Raw genomic sequence first — 23,028 nt, 5'->3', positions numbered from 1 at the left:
CATAACCAAGAATTGAACTTCATCCCAATCCCTTCCCATGAGAAATCTATTCCTTTTCTCAAACGGATCATCAGTGGGCTCTGTATGGCTGATTTTGTGGTGAAACCCCTCCTACAGTGTGATGTCAGCACCTCACAGCACTGATGTACTGACATCACACTGTGGGAGCCTTGTTGCATTGTGGGAAATAACAGCTGTTTACAACTGCCAAAAAAGCAAGCAGCATCTCCTTCCAGTGACATCACCTGCCAGCAATAAAAATGTCACCATGTGATAAATGTCTGAATGTAAATCAGGGAGAGGAAAGATTTTGCAATGAGCAAACACTGACTAAATCATTTATACATAATTATTGTAAAGCCCTTTTTTATTACATTATTTTCACTGGAGTTCCTCTTTAAGCATAATATAAAAACACTTAAAGGAATACTATCGATGTATGCATTTATTTTTAAATGCTGTATGTTGTAGCACACATTAGGGCAAGTACTAGGAGTAATTTGATTCCTCACACAGCTGTTCCTCTCAGCTGTAAAATCCTCCGTCAGTTTTGGCGTCAGTGTTGGATACAAAATGTATCTAATACTGAGCTCCCAGAGGGCTAGACCATGTCTCTGCAAAGGGGAGATGCTATCAACTCCTCAGTTTATAGTTTAATTATCACCTTGCTGAAAGAATCTTGTTGATATGGTGGTAAGGGGTTAAAGATTCTAGCAATGTGTGTTTATTATCTTTGCTTCTCTTTACTGATAAAGATACTAATAATGCTAATTGTAGACAGTGGTCTGCCCCTCTCAGCAGCTTGTAAAGTGGATGCAGCCTGGAGTGAATCTCCTCAAGCAGGCAGCCAGTCTGAGTGTAAACACAGACTCCTGTTACAGCTAGTTATATTCCAGCAATATTCCAGCTCATTTAGTTACCTGTTACCACCTCAGATCAGCCTATTTCTCCTCATGTCTGCTGCATGCTGTGAGTGACACAGTAAAATATATTTGTGAGCTGTGTGACAGAGTAACCAAGCAGCTCAGGGTGACCCAAACTACTATGAGCTGTGTGAGAAAAGAATTTTTAAGCAGGGATAGTGAGAGAGACCTGGGTGAATAAATAAAGTGCCCCTAGCACTAGTGGTAATGTGTACACTAATATAGAGTATTAAAAAAAAAAAGTCGTTTCAATCGATAGTACTCCTTTAAAAAGTCTTATTCACTCCCCAGCTTGCATACACAATAATATCGGTATATTAGTGAATACTGCTGCACCCCACTGTATCCCAGGATAGTGCTCGACCAGGTGAGCAAGGCCCACATAACATCAGATAAGGAAGGAAGATCTCCGTTGATTCCTTTATTAATGGACGGATCCAAAGATAAGATACCACTTGTATCACATAGCTATGTGATACAAGTGGTCTTTTATCTTTCAATATTGGTATATTAATAAACCATATTGAGCATGACCTAGGACCTGTAATGTGCTAATGGTTCCAGTTTGGACCCCACCTATGGATAGAAACCTGGGTTTCTGATATAGATATAAATGACAACAATCTATTCCTACAGGGTAAAATATAATGAATGATAATAGCGTAGACAGCAATAGCTGTACCCACACTAAAGGCATATCAAAGTGCAGGAGTGTTATGACTAAGTGCAAAATATCAATAGAAATATGCGATCAATGGTACAGAATATCCAAAAACAAGAAAAAATATATGAACAGAACACACAAAAGACACCGTGCAAATAAAGTGACCGTGCTAGTGAGACACTGAGAGTGAAAATATAGAGATAGCGGTAGGAACAGCATTAAATTGGATACTTATCTATAGAGGCAATGGATTGCACAATTAAGTGTCGATATTTCAGAGGTTTGGTCCCAGGGATAGCAGGAAAGGTGGGGATTCAAGTAGCCAGGTGGCTCAACATGCTTCAAGGTATCAAAACTGCTTTCAAATAGAGGCCAAATCCGTGCAACTGGGACCACTAGGATAACAGTATATTACAGGTCCTCGGTCATGCTCATTATGGTCTACAAAGCACTGAATGGGCTCTCTCCACATAATAAGGAAAGTGGCAATTTGGCATAGGCATGTAGTAGTGTAACACCTTTTCCATGTTTAAAGGAGTTCTTTAACAGTTTAAAAAAAAAAGTTTCACTTACTTGGAGCTTCTACCGCCCCCCCTCTGTAGAATTCCTGTGTCTGTGCCGGTACTAAAGGATCCTCTGGTCCCCCGTCACAGCTCACTTTCAGTTCCACTGACTTACAAGTTGATGACCACTGCGCCTGCACAGCCCTAGAAGCGTGCATCCTAGCTCTTTCTCACGTCGCCAGGAGCATTCTGCGCAGGCGCAGTGCATGGTTTTCATGTACTGCGCCTGCGCAGGATTCTCCCAGCGATGTGAGTAGGAGCAAGGATGTGCTCCTACATGCTTTAGTTATTTAGACTAGTTCTTAATAAAGTCACAAGGCATGCAGGCGAAATAAATACTTTATACAGGAAGGGCAGTGTCGTAAGCTGAATAGCCCTCTCAGTAACAATAGGCCCTCACAGGAGAGGGCTTTGCTGCTTGCTCCTTCTCCAGGGGAGGCTTAAAGCATTCTTATGGCTAACAGAGTACAGTAAAATCCTCCGCAATACAAGGATACTTGAGTTAGTAGACTTGTGGGGAGGGGAAATTGGCGGCAAGGATAACACTGGTGGCAGGACCAATAGAGAAACAATGGCTTCAATTCACAAAGCCTTACCGCATTCGGAAAAGCAGAGAACAACTGATTTTACCAAACATTTAGTGAAATCTCAATTCACTAAGGCTGCTACCCAACGGAAAACTAAAATTACTGACTTGTGAGGTAAATTACTGACTTGTGAGGTAAACACCTCAACAGATGTCAATTTACAAAGAATGGTGCATGCAGGAAAACAAGTGAGAAGTTCAGTATTTATCTCCAGCCTGGGGTTGTCGGTCATTAACAAACAGCCATTCGGTAAGGCTATAGAAGGGAGGAAACAGAGCAGATAAAGGGTGAAAACTAATTAAACTATTTTGAAAAATAAGAAAGTTAATAAAAACATATTTCCCTAATTTCACAATATTATTAGGTAGTAATTCAAAAATAGTTAATAAGATAATAATGATTTGGAGCTGATACAATTTTAATTTTATGTATTTAAGTTAATGTTCATTTTATGTATTTAAGTATTATTCTATGAGAGGCTGATTATGTTATTATTGTATTCAAGAATCAATGCATAAACTTCCAGATGTAAAATACAAGAACATTTTCAACATGTGTTTGCTGAAAACCCCATTGCATATTCACAAAAGCCCATAAAATATTTGGCGTGCACGTTTACGGGTACTTAAACCACTGATGTAGCATGCAATGTGCAATCAGCACAACTCACATTTCCTTGTTAACACTCTCATAGCTACATGCTATTTGTGTAGCAAGCGGCACCCAAGATACTGCAGGTTGCACTAATTGTGCAATGCGCGCTACGTTAGTGGGGCAAGTCCTGGTAAAATTGCTGTCTGTTGACTCTGCATAGCAATTTTAATGAGCTTCTGAGCATATACTCCATACTTGGCAAGGTTCTATGGTTCTTTCTCTTCCATCAGGTGGTGCCCTAAATGAATAGATTTGCCAGTGCTACACAAGTGTTATCATTGTACTTTATGTACCCTCTGTCAGGCTTGGCAAGTTATCAGCTAAGCTCTTATGCCTCAATCTAACACCACCTTCTTCTATGTGGTGTGTCCCTGCTTGAACAGGCCTTGTAGGTGCAAGGCAGGGTCGGACTGGGACACTGGGGGCCCACCAAAGAAATGTAAACCTGGGCCCACACATCCCATGATTGCAGTGAAAAAAGGGCGTGGCCATGCACAGGAAGGTGGGAGTGGTCATGATGTATTATGGACAGGGCCAAATGTACATGATCTTAGCAGCATTGTAATTCAGAGACACTGCTGCCCAGCAAAACTTTGCATAGAGTCCCCTCCTTCAATATAAAGAAATGTCCTACTTTGCAGAGGTTGCGACCGCAGAGGTTGCAAAGGATGCGACCGCATCGGGGCCCTTGGGCCAAAGGGGCCCCGAAGGGCCCTCCCTCAACTACAGTATTACCTCTCTATTGGTCCTGTGCTCATAATAATCACTTCTATAGATACTTTGAATAGTGGTAATCATTAACAAGCTATTCCCCATCCCCTTCTTGCACCTCTTACACTGTAGTTGCCATTGGCAGGTTTTGGTGCGTCGTATTAATTGTTATGTATAGAGTGCTTGGGGACCCCTTGTAAAATTTGCATCGAGGCCTACAGCTCCTTAGCTACGCCACTGCTCTCAGCATGAGTGATTACAGCACTGAGAAGAGAATTTTTGTGCTGCAGGCAGCAATTGGAGCTATGTCAGACAAGGAGGGGGGGCCCACCAGAGACCTGGAGGCGAGGCCCACCAAGGGAAAAAACTGTACTACTGTGGTTTAGTCCGACCTTGGTGCAAGGTATAGGAGCTGAACGTAGAGTAAACTATGTAACTCACCAGAACCTAACAGGAGATAAGCGAAAGTCCAGTAACAAGCCGAGGTCATACACGTAATGTCACAAGTATCGAGGTACACAAGGAGCAGGCAATAACAAGGTCAGGCAATCCGAGGTCGATCCAGGCAGCAAACGGAGAGTAGTCAAATATCAGGCAAAGGGTCAGTATGGGCGGCAGGCAGAGAGTAGTCAGATTCCAGGAAGAAGGTCAGTACAAGCGGCAGGCAGAGAGTAGTCAGATTCCAGGCAAAGTTGGTACACAAGTAATCCAATAATAGTAAATCACACACACACACACACACACACACACACGCACGCACGCACGCACGCACGCACGCACACACACACACACCTCTTATGTCCAAACCCATTCGAAACAGAGAAATCAATCATGGATTGTGCTTTGCTTTAGCATATAAAATGTTAATGCATTCTATGTGTACATCCAGTATAAGCTGACATTTCAGTCACTTTTCATTGCTTTCAGCTCTCTCGTGATAAATGATACCTAATGCTTATTGGTACATAAAATCATACGGTGATCAAACAACTGTAGACAGATAAAAGTGATTACAGTATAATCTCACTAAGAACCGGGAGGTAGAAAATGTACAGAATGATCTTACTAAATGCACATTCCCTCGCTGGCATTGTCTGAACTACCGTAGTAATGTTTTGTGGGAGTCATTCTGCTATTAAATACCTGATAATATTTGTCTACTGCTGCCTCTGATGCACCAAAGGAGATTATGTGGGTTTTAGATGCTATCTTACACTGCTAAATGGCTATTCAGACTATTAGAAATGCACTTTGGGCATTGATAACCATTTACTGTAGACAATGAGGTCTCTGAGCTAAAATATCAAGGACATAACACAAAGTCTAACGATACACAAACATTAGCAGTGTATAAGTGCTTTGTGTAATAACAGGTAGCGACATCTGTTGAAAGGTACATTCCTGCCAGGCTGTCACAATGGAGAGTTTACCCTTGAAATACGTCTGGCTCTGTTTTTCATCCAAGCTTTGCTGTGTCACCTCATTTCTCTCCACTTCTAGAAATCTGCTTATTGCTGGTAACAGTAGTCTGGTGCTCTGTGAACAGTGGTTTGAGCAGTTTCATTACAGAATTTCCAATGGCATTTGGGGTATGCGGGCCTAGGTGTCCCTAGGATTGATCTGCGTATGGAGGAAAAAAGTTTTTGCCATCTATTTAAAAAGGTTTTTTTTTTTTACAGTGAGAGCGGTTAAAATATGGAATACCTTACCTCAGGAAATAGTTATGGCAAACTCTGTATCTGCACTTAAAGTGGGCTTGGATGCCTTCCTTGTATTGAAAGACATCCATGCAGCGTAAGGATGAAATCGCAGGATAAACCGCCGGTATACGGCTTGCCCTGCTCCTGCAAAAGTCCCGGCGGCGTTAATTACTATTCTCCCTCCAGGTCGACGTGGATGGTGGTACAGTGTTTTAAAAGTAACTTCAGCTCCATTTTCTGACAGCACCGAAGTTACTCACTGTGTGCCGACATAGCCGTAATTCCTATCACCGTCTCTGTTTGCGCCAGTTGCGTGTTCATCTATGAATATAATTGCTAGGTAATTCCAGGCAGAATTGATCCATTGATTTTTTGGGCCATCATCTATAGTCAGAAGGAATTGTTCCCTTTTAAGGCTAATTGGCCCAAGATTGTGAAGGTTTTTCACCTTCCCCTGGATCAACTTTCAGGATAGTGTTTTCTTTTTCCCTGGTTGAACTTAATGGACAGATGTAATTTTTCAATCATGCTATGTAACTGACATTCAGCAGATTACCTGATGAGTTGGGCTGGAACCCCGAAACGTGTTGTTTAGTGCTTGTGATAAGAGCTTTTTACCGGATGAGGCTGCATTGCTGATTATTTTAGGCGGTAAGTGCAGCACTTTCATGCTTCACACTTTTGCCACCCCCAAAACTGCTTACAATTTGCCCTGGCTGCAGTCAGAAGATGAGAGTATGGTGGTGGTGCCCAGGTTCTCAACACGTTACGCATAGCCCAAGGGGTACTTTAGTAAGGCCCAGGGGGTACCTGCCATAGACAGTCCATTTTTTATACGTTTTGAATAACAATAACTAATAGGCTCCTGAGCTGTAAAACTGGCCCTGCGTTCTTTGAAGAAAGTGTTGTAAATATGTCCATTAAGAGAGGGAGAGTTGGGCATCCATCAGTTGGTGAAGAACACTGTATTTATTGTGTCATCCAGCAAGAACTTATTACAAACTGACGTGCATTCAAAAGTTTGGCTTTATGTGTGGCCTGGGATCGCTATACCTGCTGACTTGGGAGTGAAGGTGGGTGGTGGGCACAGATCTGACCTACTTGACGGCAGTTTCATGTCCTCTAGGATGCTTGGTCATTCAGTGGTCTGCATGAGGAAGCTACCCCCATGAAACAGGTTGCAGAATAAACCATCCTTGATTATACCACTCTGACTTGCAATCGTTGTCTCACCATCTTTGGATTGTTGCTGTGCTACATGTGGTCCAGGACATCCTCTCTACCATGCCAGCCTGGTCCCTGGCATTAAGAGGGACAAATGTACCATTGACTGTTATTACAATAGCCCACCTTATCAGGTGAGACCTGTCTAAACAGCCTGCGGCCTTTGATCTTTCCCCATTGTGAGTGCTGTTTTTTGTCTTTTGCATTTAACACAGAACCATTCCGAGTGCATTGTTCTTTATGCATATTAACTATTTTCGAAATTAAAAGGATGGGATGAAAGAAATTGTGGTGTAAAGGTAGCCATAAATCTAAAGGTGGCCACACACCATACAATTTTTTAAATATCTGTTCAATTTAAGAATTGCAATCAATTTTTCTGACTGATTGTAACATTTCAAAAATATGACCAATGTACCACACACGTATGTTCAATTTTCCCCCCAATTATGATAAAAATGATTGGAAACTCTAACAAAATTGCTAGGGTGTGTATATTAATAAATTGACAATCCAACACACACCAAACAATCTTTAGAAAGATTGAGGAAAAATATCTGGCAGTCCGGATCGATTAAAATCGAAGAAAACGGGAAATCCGATCGGATTTTTCATTCGAATGAAAAAAAAGCTTTCGATTTATTCGGGAGATACGATCGTTTTTATCGAATTACTGTAAAATCGGATCATTTTATTGTATCGTGTGTGGCCACCTTTACAATGATGGGCAGATTTGACCAAGAGACAAATCTCTCTCTAATCGAATCTGAGATTAGAGAGGGAGAGATCTGTCAGCTGCCCATACATCACAGGCCAGATCCCAATCAATTTCATGCTGAGATTGATCCGGAATCGGCTTTTGTGATGTCACAACCACCACCTTGCCGGCCTGACACTGTGCCCCTAATGTGTAATGTGCCTCCCGGTACCCAGTGCACTATACATTACCTGTCCGTGCCCGCCCCTTGTCCTCCGCTGTCTCCAGGCGCTTTCCTTAGTCCATACATGCGCCCCATGTGGCTGCCAGCGTGACATCACACACGGGCCCCATTACTCCGGCAACCACATGGGACATGTATATGGATGAAGGACAGCGCCCAGAGCCAGCAGACAAACGGCAGCCACAGGCAGGTAATGTATAGTGTACTGGGCACCAGGAGAGCACATTAGGGGGGAAAGCATTGGGGATTTTGTCGCGTTCATTGTTTGACTCAATATTGCTCCCTGTTACCGCTGCTCACCCGATTGAGCAAGTCGGCCCTACATCTTGCAGCATGCCCGACTGATTCAGGCGACCAATTTTAGCCCACAATTGGTTGCAGTGCTGATCGGGCATGCACTTGGCGGCACCAATTTTCATCCAATTTGATTTTAATAATCAAATTAGATGGTCAATCGGCCACTAAGTCACCTGATGTATGGCCACTGGCCACCTTAAATAAATGAGACTTTGTTAATATCTAAATCATCACCCTCTGATTAACACAACACCAATGATCTGATTAACATAACAATGGTGTGGCAGGGGCTATTAATGTGCCAATTAAGCTCCTAATTGTTTTATAATCTTTTCTGTTTTTGTCCAACATTTCTGGATTCTTAAGATAATATTTTTGCAATGAAAAACTTTGCAATTAATATCCTTTAATAACCTTTATTTATGACATGCCAGCATATTACATGGCTCAGATGTTGTTTCCTGGGGCCGGCTTTGTTCCAGCAGCATTCCTTCTTGTAAATAAGCCACCTGGTTTATCAGAGTTTCTGAGGGAAGCTGTATTTCTTCCTCATAGCAGCTAATCTCAACTCAGTAAACTGGAAAACCAAGAATGTTTTGCAAACATTCGAACTAATGACTAACAGATTAATACAACAAAAAAGTAAATATAAACTTATGAGATACAAAACTGTATTTGTAGAACTAATCCTAAATAGATTTTTTTCTGGAGACTTATTTTATTTTGGTTATAAGGGTTGAAAATCTAAGTTTGAAGTTTAAACTAGATTTAAAGTCACACTGACATGACTTCTGTTTATTCAGCTTCCACACAGAGAAATGATGAGCTGTTAAAGTGGTCCTAAACCAAAGCCTTCCTCTCTGCTCTAAAAGATAAGTATCAGCATAATAACTGTTGCAGAAAAACATTTCCTTGTTACAGCTTATAGAGCTCCTCAGAGATGGTGCAGTGTAGTTACTTCCTGGTTTGCTGGAGGCACATACAGGGTTTAACTCCTGTGTTTACATATAGACTGTCTGAAAGGCACACCCTGCACAGTTCAGACAGAGATGACAGCTTAAATTACAGTGTCTCATTACTAGCAAATAAGAGAGAATTAGACAGGCTGTTATCTTAAAATACACACAGGGTTGGTTTCTCTGTGTTTTCCTTCTCTCCTTCTCTCCTGTGGAAGAGCTCAGGTCCTCTTTAAGCTTTGAAATACTATGTATATACGTTTTTTTAAAGGGGGGGGGGTTTAACTTACCTGTGGCTTCTAACGCCTCCCCCCCCCACCCTACAGATGTCCTGTGCCCACTCCGGGACAAAACGATTATCCGGTCCTCGCCACGGCTCATTTCTGTTTTTTGCGACTTCAATGTCGTGGGCCACTGCGCCTGCGTCGTCCTGGCTGTGTGTCCTCGCTCCCACTCACTTTGCCAGGAGCATCAGGTGAAGTACGCATAACTGCACAGGATGCTCCCAGCAGCGTGAGTATGAGCGAAGGACACGCGCAGGCGCAGTGGCCCGTGACATTAAAGTCGCAAAAACTGGAAGTGAGCCACGGCAGAGGATTGGAGAATCATTTTTTCCCGGCACGGGCACAGGACGTCTGCGGGGGCCGTTAGAAGCCCTAGGTAAGTTAAACTTTTTTTTCCCTTACAGTACTCATTTAAGTCCTCTAATGAGTTTTCAGACCCACTTCCACAAATGCAGAAATAAAGCACTGGTTTAATAACCCTTGCATAGGAAACAAAAACAGCAGGGGCGTAGGGATCACCATAGCAACCATAGCAGGTGCTATGGGGCCCCAACGCCACTAGGGGCCCCTGCTGGCAGCAGAGGACTTTTTTATATATGTATATTTTAATAAAATATCTCATCTCTAACCTCCCCTAGATCTCCCCACCAACACACAGCTGCACTCGAATCTCGCCTTCCCCCAGGTCACCAAGTAGCAGCCAGAGAAAGAGGGGGACTACTTTTCCTCAGTCTTCTGCCACATGTATCCCTCCCTGGCCATCCTGTAGTTCCGGCCAGGGAGGCGTGGCTGTTGCTGCACTGCACGGAGGGACTTCAGGAAGCGTGTACAGGCTGTTTCAGAGAGAGAAGACATCTGTGTGCTACACAGCTTATAACACACAGCACCGAGATGTGTGCAGACTGCCTGTCCCTGGACTGCCTCTCTCCCTCTAGATTGTCTTTATCATCAGCAGTAGCAGAAAGCAGGAATCTGCCTCACATGGCAGACAGTGAATATCAGGTACAGGCAGCTCTGCAGTTACCAGAGACAGCACAGATCTGAGAGGCAGAAGCAGTCAGAACAGCACAGGCAATCCTTGGTGAATCTGCACACTGTGTCACTGTATACCATGCTGCCCAGTCAGTCTTCTAGCAAAATCTTACACCATAACAGTTTGTTGTCCTCTATACTAGCTGCAGGATCCTGCTAACATTAAAGTATATTTGCTGCAAGATCCTGCTACCCATTACATTGAGTATATCCGAGGTTTTAGGTGAAGGGGTGGGAAGACATCAGACTTAGCTGGGGCTTTTCCATCCTCTAGCAGTCTATCCTGTCCCTCACTGTAGTTCTGCTGCACTCCATGGTGCTGCTGTTCTCTCTATAAGATCCCTGACCACAGCAGTGGTTGTGGGCTACTGTGCATGCGCGGTCCATGCGCCTCTCTTGATTGTGCTCCCATAGCCAGAAGCATTCTGCACTTTCACAGTTCACAAAGACAAACTAAGCAAGTGCAGAATGCTCCCATCTACAGGAGCTTGATCAAGAGAGACATGCCTGAACATGCACAGTAGCCAATGACTACAGCTGCGGTAGGGGGTCTCCCAGAGGGAACAGCGGCACCCAGGTGAAAGACGAAGATACAGCGAGGCACCTGATGGTAGACTGCAAGGGAAAAGTACATTTAATCCTCCTCACCTCGGTTATCCCTTAAAGGAGTTATCAGGCTGTTTTAAGTAAAGGAGGTGCTACTTACCCGGGGCTTCCTCCAGCCCCAAGCTCCCAGCATGTCCCTCGCCGCAGCTCCGCCGTCAGCTCCCTCCTGGTCCCCGGCGATGACATCAGGCCGCCTGTGTGAGAGGCGCTGTCAATCACCGCCACGTGGTTTGTAGCGTACTGTGCAGGCACAGTAGTTCTGCGCCTGCGTAGTCCGCTCCGGTCCACGTGGCGGTGATTGACAGCGCCTCTCACACAGGCGGCCTGATGTCATCGCCGGGGACCAGGAGGGAGCTGACGGCGGAGCTGCGGCGAGGGACATGCTGGGAGCTTGGGGCCGGAGGAAGCCCCGGGTAAGTAGCACTTGTTTTACTTAAAACAGCCTTATAACTCCTTTAAAGTTTGCTCACTCTGGAATATTGTACACACACAAGAGGACTGTCACCTGGCAGGAATCAGGATTGATGCCTTGGGCAACAGCTTGTCACTAGCCTACAAACTAGTAATATGTCTGTTTCTAAGTAGGGAGGGTGGAGGGATGACAAGCAGCACATGACGGAGAAGCTTTCCACAGGCAAGGTGAGAGGGAGTACAACGCAATTGAGGGCTGCTTGACACCCAAAACACCATAGTAATAAAAGGTGTTGCTAGCCTGCAGGCTAGCAACATGTCTGTGCAGCACTTGGTCTCGTACTCCGGGCCACAATACTATCAAAAACACAAAAGAGTAATAGCAGTGACCTGCCTAAATGTTATGCAAGCACAATAAGATATTACATTTGAAACATGACTTAATGATAAAGAAGACTGTGACCATACTAAACTCTAGTAAACTTCTGGCTAAAATAAACTCAATCCTCAGGTCCTGACCATGCACCTGCATGCATATACAATGTGTGACAAATGTTCATATAGTAAACATCTCTTATAGTAAACTACTTGGCCAGGTCCCTTGGATTTTACTGTAAAGGGATTCATTTTTATGATGTACCATAAAATCCTGTCACCCAGGTCAAATATTATGGACAGTGAGGGTATGTAAAACAGCAGCCTATGGTGCCCATAAGGGTCAGTGGTGATGCCCATCAATGTCAGTTCCATTATAGATCCTGATGGACGGCAGACAATATCACCAAGTGGATACGCAAAAATGGCAATAAATGGACTACTTACTTAAATGACAGTTGTAGCGAGAGGTATATGGAGGCCGTCACATTTATTACCTGTTAAACAATACCAGTTGCCAGGCAGCCCTGCTGATTTATTAGGCTGCAGTAGTGTCTGAATCACACCAGGAACAAGCATGCAGCTAATCTTGTCAGATCTGACAACAATGTTGGAAACACCTGATCTGCTGCTAAGTATTAGAGGCAGAGGACCAGCAGGTCTGCCAGGCAACTGGTATTGCTTAAAAGAAATACATATGGCAGCCTCCACATACCTCTCACTACAGTTGTCCTTTAAAGAGACTCTGAAGCCTCACAAAATCTCCCTTTTTACTTACAAATCCTCTTGTGCTATATGTTACTAGCTGAAACGCCACTATCTCGCGGCTAAACGAGTCCTCTTTGTCCCCCAAAACCCCGGGGCAAAAATCCATGACTTTCTTGGTCGTGGATTTTGCTGCCCGGGAGGCAGGGCTTTCGGCTGTAACCCTGCCTCAAGCGTGTCAATCTGCGCGCGGATCTCCGCCTCCTCCCGCCCCTCTCAGTGAAGGCAGACTGAGATGGGCGGGGAGAGGCGGCGATCGGAGCAGATTGAAGCGCCTAGAGGCAGGGTTACAGCCAAAAGCCTCTTATAGGAAGCAATCCCCGGATTTTGCTCTGGGGATTTGGGGGACAAAGAGGACTCGTTTAGCCGCGGGATAGCGGCGTTTCAGCTAGTACCATATTGCACAAGAGGATTTGTAAGTAAAAAGGAAGATTTTGGGAGGCTTCAGTCTCTTTAAGCTACTTATACATACGGAGGCTACCTAATACTGGAGGGTATCTCTAGCTTCCTCTACTGTGGGGCTACCTGGGGCACAAGGTAATATATATATATTTCTTTTGGGGGGGGGGGGGGCCCAATCAAAATTTTGCTATGGGGCCCCATGATTTCTAGCTACGCCCCTGAAAAACAGTATTTGGGCACAAAAGGGATTGTGGTTAAAGTGTACCCGAGGCGGATTGTATATACCTAATAGGACACAGAGGCATGTTCTCTGTTGAATGACATGCTTCTGTGGCCTTCTGGTGCTGCTGTCTGTCCCCCCTGGCCTCTGCTGTCCTCCCTTGAATCTACGGACTAGCTTCTTGCCACTAGCCTAATGAGGGAAGGGGTGTCCATGACTGGAAGGGCTCTCCTACTTAACACCCACACCAGCTCACTCCTCTGCTTCGCTCAGCTCACTCCCCCGCCTCTCTTAAGCTCACTCCCCCCGCCTCTCTAAGTTTTCCTACTATCAGGGCTGTGCCATCAGCTGGGAAGTACTTCCGGGTCGCAGGAATCTTGGATTTCTTTTGCCAGCTGTGGAGGATGAACGAGGTCCCGGAGAGCAGCGGGGAGCAGTGCAGATTCAATCGGGAGACAGCATGGATCAAGTAGTATGTTTTATTTAATAGTATCACTAAACAGGGAAGGCTGGGGCTTATGTTTCAGGAAGAAATTAATGTTAGGGATGAGGGGAGGGGGTGTTAAAGTTAGACGTCAGGAAGGGATTGGCTGAAAATAAGCTCGTGGAAAAGGGGCCTAATCCTGACAATATCTGGAGCTGAAACTGAACTGCTTAATTTTGTCAACAAAAGTGGAATTTTGCTTTAAGACAGAAATTTGTGTTTTATAGGGCATTAAATAAGAATATATTTTGGCATGATTTAAAAAGTTGAGTCTTCAAAAGTTTTTAATATTTTTTAAGATGCCTGTGTAATAACGTCTCCAGCCAAATCCACAGGAAAAAGACATGCTAGACTGACAATTTCAGATACTTTGTATCTTTCCTCCTTGCTCCTTCACTGCTGCAGTCTAGTTAAATGAAAATTTAGCAATAACTCAATAGTTCTATAGACAATTTTACAAACAGAATGGCTTTGTAATACCTGAAACAATGCTGCCACTTTGTTATTGTCTTATGCTGGGCTGCTTTTCTGTCTGAGTTTTGCTTCAAAAGAAGTTAGATTGCATTGAAGTATGCTCAGACTTCTAAGTGTAACAAACGTAGAAGAGGCAGCTGCGGTGAAAAGCGATACCACCGCAGCTGCCTCCATCTCCCTGCCTAGTGATATATCCGTGCCTCGGGCATCTAGCACGCTGAGGACGGGTTTGTCAGCAGCACATAGGGTCGCACTTTCGCGTGCACGCGCGCACAGAAAGGACCTTTATGCGGGGAGGAGGCACGTCAGCTGACCGGCTGGTCGGCTGACGTCAGAGGAGACGTCCGCCGATCCTCATTGGCTGATCAGAGGGGGGCATGCCGGAGGAGTCTCCTCCGCTTCTTAAAGAGAATCTGTACTCTAATATTCTTACAATAAAAAGCATACCATTCTATTCATTATTTTCTCCTGTGCCCCTCTGTGCTGTTTCTGCCACTCTCTGCTGCAATCCTGGCTTGTAATTAACAGTTTTAGGCAGTGTTTACAAACAAACTAACCAGCTTCTAATAGGCTCAGCTAAGCATAGTGTGTGAGTCATTCATAGTATGCAGGGGGCCTGCAGAGGGTGTGTATCGCTTCTACCAATCACAAGCAGCCCTGCACATTCCACACAATCAAGCTTTAGCCCGACAAACAGGACAGAGGAAAGATACATTGATTTATTACAGAGACAGTGCAGTTAGGAAAGACTGCAGTAAGCCAGAGCAAATTAGAACAGGCATAGGAACTTATAGGATAGAAGAACTAAGGCTGAAAAATTTGTTACAGAGTCTCTTTAAGCCTCGCTGTGTCACTTGCAACTTGTCTGCTGTTGCGAATACTTTGTGTTAGCGCTCAGACCATAGTTAGATCCGGTGTGCTTTGATCCCGGAGCAAACCGGGGATTTCACACAGAGATAGGATTGTTGATAGCTATAATTATAACTTATATACTGTTTATTATCTGTGTATGACTATTGCTCGTTCTGACTACTCCTCTGTTCTGTGATTCTGTACTTCTGCCCATCTGATCTCGTTGCTGACTCTGCCTGTTTATACCTTCCTGCCTTTGCCTTCCGATTTGGTACTATATCTGTCTGTCTGTTGCCAACTCGGTTAGTCTGACTACTCTACTCTCTCCAGAGGGCCCTTGCCTCTGGTGAGAGGCTCTGTAATGTTAGTGCCCACCAGCTCCTCTGGTGAGGTATAGCTAAACCTATCAGTACTACTGTTGCACCAAGCACTATACTTGCTATCACATCAGCTGTCTGGTATACTTGTATTATTGGTGATTCTGCAGATCACCATATAATCAGGTATATATCTGTATTATAGGTGATACTGCAGATCACCTCATAATCAGAACTCTGTTACTTGCTGACACTTATTGTTACACTAAGATTTATTTTTAGCCAAATGGTCTCTAAGGCAACATTCAAACACATCCATGCAAATTACGCATGTGATTCTCTTCAGCAATTCTGCGTTTTGTGATTTGCGTTTTGCATGCAGTTTTTACATTGTTTTTTTTTTTGTGCATGCCGATATTGTTAATTTTTATGAGCATGTATCTACTGTAAATAACTTCAAAAACTGTGATGGTCAGAGAAGATGTATGCTTTTTTCTGGTCTGGTTTTGGATGGGAGAATCCTGAATAGTGACTGTTGTTGCAATTTAGCAACATCACCATTGTGGACATTAGTTTGGGATCCAGGACTGGCGTGTATTGGGAGAAGGGTGGGCCTTACACGCCACTCCTCCAAATCCAGGCCTGAGTCTGGCAGATGGAGGGGTAATTGGTTCACCTGTGTGATTTGCATAAGTAGCTGCATCACTCACTGTGCAGTGGGCTGTGTGTTGGAGCAAAGAGGCTCCTGGGAGTCTGGCAGCATGGAGGCTGCCAGGCCTGTTGCAGAAGTGCTGGAGGGAGTTGGGCTCCAGTACTGGCAATCCAGGAGAAGTCTGGAAAAGGTGAGGCCCAAGACTGCCATTAGGCCCATGGCAGGGTGTCAATGAAGAGCCGATGTGGCTGATGAGAGTACTGTTTCTGTTTTGGACATTGTTTGATTGACAAAATAAAGCTGTGTTGTTTTGTTTTAACCTTAAAAAGACTCACTGGAAGGTATATTGTGACCTTTGATGCTATGATCTCCTCTACCAATGAGCTAAAATCCCCAGAATATCACAAACCGTATGAGATTTTGCATAACATATGCACATTTTCTGTGTTTCCATTGATTTACATTGCAGGTGAATCACACGTGGAAAAATGCATCACTGCTGCACAATTAAAAATTAAGAAAAGTTGCAAAATTCATAAGAGATAAAAAAAACTTGTGTCAAATGTCATGTCCTTGAAATACATTAGACATACGACAATGAGAAAACCTAAACCCGTACAATGCAAGCAAATTTGAATAAGTTTGCAAAACTGGCACCAAACACAGAATAAGCCTGGGTTCACTATGGACACAATGAGCATGTCTGAACTGATCCAATAGTAATGTACTGTAGCAGCTTGCCCACTGTGGTCCCTTGCAGAAGTCAGTCTAGCCTAAATAGCCTAGATTATATAGTTTGAAGGTCAATTCTTGAAGTCTTATGAATAAATGAATAGGGTATGTTACCTTTAGAAGCACTGACTGTTTGGTTGCAGAAAATTGTATGCAGGTTCTAGCATACTGTGCGAAGGGCTGTGGAATCTTCTGTGGGACCAGTTAACTGAAATCTTCTCAAATTGTCCTAGGAACACCACTTTATTTTCTCTTTCCTCATTTTACAGCTGAGATGCCCTCCTCCCCTTCCCCAGACAAGCCCACCTACTGCATTAGGTAGCTGCTCAGGTCTTAACAAACAGCCCTCCTTTCTGCACTTTGCTGACCGCATAGAATGAATTGCCACAGTGATGTCACATTTGTGATGTCACAGCAATTACAAAGAAGCATAAATGGTAGGAGAAGACATTATTTTCATTACGAAGCATTTAGTCATGATTTCCATAGGTTTGGGTGCTTTATAGTAGTTTTAATTTCTGTAATCAATACAACTTTAAAGCTAATGTCAACTAAAAAAAGCAAACAAACAGATACTTACCTATGGAGTGGGAAGGCTCTGTACTGCGCCTGCGCTCGGGCTACTGAAGACTTCCAAAGCCTCCTGTGGTTGTAGATTGGAATAAGGTGACAGCGCTAGAATGAGGGGACCGTGAGAGGAATGGGAAGGCTCTATAGGACCTAGAGAATTCCCTCTCCATAGGTACGGTAAGTATTTTTTTTCCCCGTTTGACATTCACTTTAAGTATTGGTATTAATGGTGGGTAGAGATGAACGTTTTTATTTTTCTGTACTATTTTGTCACGTAAGCTTCCATTTCTTCACAGATCATTTGCAGAAAATGCACATTATAAAGAAAACATATTGGAATAAAGATACTTGTAAGCAGACTAACCTCTGAGAGACGGGGAGCTGATTCTGTAGAGGTGTTATGTACGAGGGAAAGAAGCAATATGGCCTTGTCCAAGAAATCAGAGGTCCACTTTCATTTTCTCACCTGTGAAGGAAAGAGAAATAATACTTTTAAGCTCGTTCACACCATCTGCGTTATGCTGCCTTTCCCTAATGTTGCTGCAATGTCAGAGCAAAGTAAAATCTATTATTTTTCTTTACTGAAAATAATGTGAAAATCCAGCTAGTAAATAGTGGAAAGAAGCAATTGTTTAGGCTTGCTTAACTCACAATAGTACCTCCTGCAGAAGGGTTTTCTCAAACCTGTCCTTAAAGGAAGCATCCAAAGAAAATAAAAAAACAGGATCTACTTACCTGGGGCTCCCTCCAGCCCCTGACAACCGATCTGTCCCATGCCGCAGCTCCGGGGTCACGAAGTCTCCACCGTTGCAGATGCTGCTAGGTCAGCACCTTCTGTGCCTGCGCGATCGCACAGCTGCGCCGGTCGCCTTCCCATGGCCTGGAGCAGAACGCTCCAAGCCAATGTGAGCATGATCACAAGTGGCACGGCCACATGCTCACGCAGGTGCAGATGATGCCAACCTCGCAAGTTCGGCATCTGCAACAGAGGGGACCCCGGAGCTGCAGCAAGGGACAGATTGGCTGTCTGCTTTTTTTTAACTTTCCTCGGAACTTTCGTTTAAAGAAAACCAGATGTGAAAATAAGCTGAAGAGATCAGTGGTATAGCTAAGGAGCTTTGAGCCCCAGTCCAAGTTTTACATGGGGATCTCTAAGCACTCTGTACATAACAATTGAAACGGTGCACCGGAACCTGCCGTGGACAACCACAGTGTCAGAGGTGCAAGAGGGGGATTGTTAATGATCACCAATATTCAAAGCATCTATAGAAGTGATCATTACCAGCCCAAGGCCAATAACGAGCTAATCCTGCCATTGAGGTAGGGCCCCTCTGGCCCAAGGGCCCCAGTGTGGTCGCAACCTCTGTATCCCCTATTGCTACGCCACTGGATGAGATAATCAAATGTGTTAAAGCACACCTGCAGTGAAAGTAAATATGCGATGCGGCTATATTTAGGGCTTCTGTAATGCTCCCATAATCTCCTTCTCTCTCACTTTTCCCCATCTACCCTCCATCTTGGTTCCTTGCCCTCCATCCTTGTCTGAATTATGCATGCTGTGTCCACTCACAAGCACTCTCCCGTCCTGCTGTGCAGTTCATCATGTGTCCCGGACATGCACTGTGGCTGCCCTCAGATGTGACTCATTTGGGGGGCCGCCTCTCCGCTGCCCATGCTGAGTGCTACCATTCATGTCCTTCAGCCTCCCATGTGAAAGAGGCCTTAAAAAGGAACTTTACAGGGCTTGATAAATAAAATTGCTTATTTTTACAATGTTCATTTCTCTATTGTTTATTCAGTGTTTGCCCATTGTGAAATCTTACTTCTCTTTGATTAAAATTCTTAAATTATGCCGGCATCTTTAATGCTGGAGACGTGGATCACAAAGAATGTTTTTCCCCCCTCTGTGAAGTGAACAGGAATATGACATGATCTCCCAGAGCACTCTGAGGTAGGAGGCAGAGTGACTACTAGTATAAACAAATCACTGGGAGGGTGTCATCATGATTCCTCTATAACTGAACATAGGTGCAACTAGACCTGAAAATAGAGTGATATGTAGGATGCCATATTTTTTTTTCTTTTAAACAATACCAGCTGCCTGGATTTCCTGCTTATCCTCTGCCTCTAATGCCTCTACCTTTAATACTCGTAGCCATGGACCCTGAACAAGCATGCAGACCAGATGTTTCTGACTGAAGTCTGACTGGATTAGCTGCATACATGTTTCAGGCGTATGATCCAGATACAGGTGAAACTTGGAAAATTGGAATATTGTTCAAAAGTTCATTTATTTCAGTAATTCAACTTAAAAGGTGAAACTAATATATGATTCATTACATGCAAAGCGAGACACTTCAAGCTTTGATGATTATGCCTTACAGCTTATGAGAACCCCAAAATCAAAACCTCAGACCATTAGAACATTAGTAAAAATGTTCAATATTCTAGGCTAAAGTGTCAGACACCAATCAGCTAATTCATCCAAAACACCTGAAAAGGGTTCCTATTTCATATATTAGTTTCTCCTCTTAAGCTGAATTACTGAAATAAATGAACTTTTGAAAGATAATCACATTTTTCGAGTTTCACCTGCTGTACTACTGCAGTCAGAGATCAGCAGGAATGTGAAGTATCTGGTATTACTGTTCTAAATATGGCCGCCTCCATATCCCTCACAGTTCAGGTGTTCTTTACCTCCAAGAAACAATGCATGTTTGGTGAATATCAATAATGGTGCTATCATCGCATTTCTAAGACTCTAATGCCTTCACCAGACTGGACAAGCAAAAAGGACACCAGATATTTGGGCACCGCCATATATTGTAATATGAATTGCGGCTATAGTGGCGCCCAGAGGGTAATTTACGGTATGCGCCGGCAAAAGACGTAGCCCAAATTTACGATAAAACAGTGCAATTCAGCCACCAGTAGAGTTGAGCCGAAATTTTCGTAATCTCGCATTACTATAATTACGCATGCGAAATTTGCGATTACGATGCGAAATTACGGTAGCGTAATTACCATTAAAATCGTAATTGAAAATACCGTAAGCGTAATTTTCAACGCGTAATTTCGCGTTTCGTTCATGCCGTAATTTCGCGTTAAACGCTACCGTAATTTCGCGTTACACCGTAACGCTCCGTATACTATAAAAAAGCCGCCGACTTTAAGGGTTAATAGCAAAGCCCCCTTAAATGCTAAGAGCCTCAAATTTGGAGAATATATTAAGGAGATCAGGAGGAATAAGAGGAAAATTTTTTTTTTCAAAAAGACCTTATAGTTTGAGAAAATCGATGTTAAAGTTTCAAAGTAAAAATGTATACATTTAAAAACCCGCCGACTTTAACGGTTAATAGCAAAGCCTGCTTAAAGTTTAGGAACACCAAATTCCTAGGGTATATTAAGGGGATCAGTGGGAATAAGAGGAAAATTTTTTTTTTCAAAAAGACCTTATAGTTTTTGAGAAAATCGATTTTTAAGTTTCAAGGGCAAAAATGTCTTTTAAATGCGGAAAATGTCAGTTTTTTTTGCACAGGTAACAATAGTGTATTATTTTCATAGATTCCCCCAAGTGGGAAGAGTTTTACTTACTTCGTTCTGAGTGTGGGAAATATAAAAAAAAAAAAAACGACGTGGGGTCCCCCCTCCCAGACCTCTTTAACCCCTTGTCCCCCATGCAGGCTGGGATAGCCAGAATGCGGAGCACCGGCCGCGTGGGGCTCCGCACCCTGACTATACCAGCCCGCATGGTCCATGGATTGGGGGGGTCTCGGAAGGGGAGGGGCAGCCAAGCTTTCCCCTCCCCCTCCGAGCCCTTGTCCAATCCAAGGACAAGGGGCTCTTCTCCACCTCCGATGGGCGGTGGAGGTGGAGGCCGCGATTTCCTGGGGGGGGGGGGGGGGGTTCATGGTGGAATCTGGGAGTCCCCTTTAAAAAGGGGTCCCCCAGATGCCCACCCCCCCTCCCAGGAGAAATGAGTATAGAGGTACTTGTACCCCTTACCCATTTCCTTTAAGAGTTAAAAGTAAATAAACACACAAACACTTAGAAAAAGTATTTTAATTGAACAAAAAACATAACCACGAAAAAAGTCCTTTAATATTCTTAATTAACCATTAATACTTACTTGTCCCTTTAAATAAATGATCCCATGCAATATCCTCGGAAATGTTCTATCAGTTACAATGTAACAAAGTTATTACAATGTAACAACTTTGTTACATTGTAACTACGCCGCACCCGACGTCACTCGCCGCTCAGCCGCCGCACGGACCCGACAGAGCTCTGAGCTATATAGCTCAGAGCTCTCTAAGCATCTTTGTATTTGGGCTCCAAGGAGCCACATTGGTCCTTAGCAGACCAATGGGGTTCCTTCTGATTTGAAGGAACCCCATTGGTCTGCTAAGGACCAATGGGGCTCCTTGGAGCCCAAATACAAAGATGCTTAGAGAGCTCTGAGCTATATAGCTCAGAGCTCTGTCGGGTCCGGATTCCGTGCAGGACGCTAAGTCCCCGCCGGCTCCGCTGCCCTCCCCGCCTCTCCCACATGTCACCCACATGTCACCCACATGTGGGTGACATGTGGGTGACAGATGTGGGCGGGGTGGACAGCGGGGGCCAGCGGGGACTTAGCGTCCTGCACGGACGCGTAACTGCTGCGGCGGCTGAGCGGCGAGTGACGTCGGGTGCAGCGTAGTTACAATGTAACAAAGTTGTTACATTGTAATAACTTTGTTACATTGTAACTGATAGAACATTTCCGAGGATATTGCGTGGGATCATTTATTTAAAGGGACAGGTAAGTATTATTGGTTAATTAAGAATATTAAAGGACTTTTTTCGTGGTTATGTTTTTTGTTCAATTAAAATACTTTTTCTAAGTGTTTGTGTGTTTATTTACTTTTAACTCTTAAAGGAAATGGGTAAGGGGTACAAGTACCTCTATACTCATTTCTCCTGGGAGGGGGGGTGGGCATCTGGGGGACCCCTTTTTAAAGGGGACTCCCAGATTCCACCATGAACCCCCCCCCAGGAAATTGCGGCCTCCACCTCCACCACCCATCGGAGGTGGAGAAGAGCCCCTTGTCCTTGGATTGGACAAGGGCTCGGAGGGGGAGGGGAAAGCTTGGCTGCCCCTCCCCTTCCGAGACCCCCCAATCCATGGACCATGCGGGCTGGTATAGTCAGGGTGCGGAGCCCCACGCGGCCGGTGCTCCGCATTCTGGCTATCCCAGCCTGCATGGGGGACAAGGGGTTAAAGAGGTCTGGGAGGGGGGACCCCACGTCGTTTTTTTTTTATATTTCCCACACTCAGAACGAAGTAAGTAATACTCTTCCCACTTGGGGGAATCTATGAAAATAATACACTATTGTTACCTGTGCAAAAAAACTGACATTTTCCGCATTTAAAAGACATTTTTGCCCTTGAAACTTAAAAATCGATTTTCTCAAAAACTATAAGGTCTTTTTGAAAAAAAAATTTTCCTTTTATTCCCACTGATCCCCTTAATATACCCTAGGAATTTGGTGTTCCTAAACTTTAAGCAGGCTTTGTTATTAACCGTTAAAGTCGGCGGGTTTTTAAAAGTATACATTTTTACTTTGAAACTTTAACATCGATTTTCTCAAA

The 23,028-nt window shown here is 44.0% G+C and overlaps 1 protein-coding gene across 2 annotated transcripts in view; it reads right to left on the bottom strand.

The window, feature by feature from the left end:
* Nucleotides 1-23,028, bottom strand: part of LOC137520979 (tenascin-R-like) — a 1,317,931-nt gene that overhangs the window by 1,091,331 nt on the left and 203,572 nt on the right. For both annotated transcript variants that reach the window (XM_068239627.1, XM_068239626.1), the window contains exon 2: nt 17,761-17,862. The gene's annotated coding sequence lies outside the window, so the exon portion shown is untranslated. The remainder of the gene's footprint in view (nt 1-17,760; nt 17,863-23,028) is intronic.

The sequence above is a fragment of the Hyperolius riggenbachi genome, chromosome 6 (genome assembly GCF_040937935.1).
Source record: "Hyperolius riggenbachi isolate aHypRig1 chromosome 6, aHypRig1.pri, whole genome shotgun sequence".
NCBI classification, from domain to species: Eukaryota; Metazoa; Chordata; class Amphibia; order Anura; family Hyperoliidae; genus Hyperolius; species Hyperolius riggenbachi.
The sequence above is the reverse complement of the archived record's forward strand: the minus strand, read 5'-3'. Positions and strand labels throughout refer to the sequence as shown.